Source organism: Fistularia commersonii, unplaced genomic scaffold (genome assembly GCF_037954325.1).
Source record: "Fistularia commersonii isolate RoL2024-O1a breed Wild unplaced genomic scaffold, RoL_Fcom_v1.0 HiC_scaffold_76, whole genome shotgun sequence".
Classification (NCBI taxonomy): Eukaryota; Metazoa; Chordata; class Actinopteri; order Syngnathiformes; family Fistulariidae; genus Fistularia; species Fistularia commersonii.
The window spans coordinates 183618-185000 of NW_028234034.1; positions in this window are offsets into that span (position 1 = coordinate 183618).

The window sequence follows — 1383 nt, forward strand, 5'->3', positions numbered from 1 at the left end:
CCCCTTGCAATTTTTTTTTTCGTTTTTAATTTAATTTGTCCATCTATTTATTTAATTATACACTATTAACTTGTCCATATGTCCTTTTCTTCCTCATCCCTGGTTGTTTCATTGACATTCAGTTCTACCGTGCCACGTTTATTTGTACATTTGTATATTTGTGTGTACTATTAATGTTCAATTAAAAAAAAAAAAAAAAAAAAAAGAATGAGAGGCTGAGAAAATCTCCATGTCTCTCTCTCTCTCTCCCCCTTAATGCCCCCCCCCCCCCCCCTTCCTCCTAACGGCGTCCGAAGCGACGAGATTCTCGCCGTTGTTGTGGAAGCTTGGTAAAGGATTCCCCGCGTCGGTGCGAGCGATGCGTTTCGAGGCGTATTGCATGCGTGTATGAAGGGGGGGGGTCTACAGGACCCCGCAGAGCGGCAAAGCTGCACCTTCTCCGGACATCGATGTTGTTATCTGAGAAATATGCTCTCAGTTATTTTCGTTTTATTTTGAAGGGCCAGTCCCAACTTCTGGTCTGTCCGTTGTGTTTTTATTTGCTTGAAAATAAACTTAACTTCCTCCAGTTCTGCAAAGCAAGAGACGTGTCACACATATTATTCCTCCGTAAAAGACCCAGCCGGTAACACGCAGATCTACTGGCCTGGCCAAGTTCTTCATTCACAAAAACAGAATGCAAAACTGTTCCCCAAATTTTAATTTCTTCATAAACGATTTTGAATTATAAAAAAAAATCCTTAAAACTTATGGAAAAATTCAAAAACCAAAAAATATACAGTTTGATGTCTGAGATTCCTTGTGAACGGCCAACTTAATTACATGTTATATTCCCCTTGCAATTTTTTTTTTCGTTTTTAATTTTATTTTCTAATTAAAATCCTAATTATTTAATGATTTCCCTTGAATTTTCTTTTTTTTGTCGAGCATTATGAATTTCTGGCAAAGCGTTAACACTATTAATTTCTGATTCCATACAGAACGAATGCCCTTATGTGTGTCCCCCCCCCCCCCGCTTTTTCCGTACGGTGGCAGACAGTGAGATCACAAGCAAATGGGTGTGATTGTAATGCAGGAACAGGGTGATAACAGCCGTGTTCGAAGTGTGTAGGGACTTGTTGTACAGGCTTTCCCCTGGTACTCCTACATGGAGTACCAGGGCCGTTTGCCTCCGTGAACCTGAAAGGGGCTGTTCCGGTGTTCCTGTTTGTAAATCCACTCAACAATGAGGTCAAAAGCACATCGGTATCGATACAGTTCGATACAGGGCGATAACACCCGTGCATTCCGCTCTCGGCCCTGGTACTCCTCGGGCCGAAATAGCCCTGGTACTCCTACATGGAGTACCAGAGGCCCGCCGCCGTGAGAGTAAATGGAGCAATT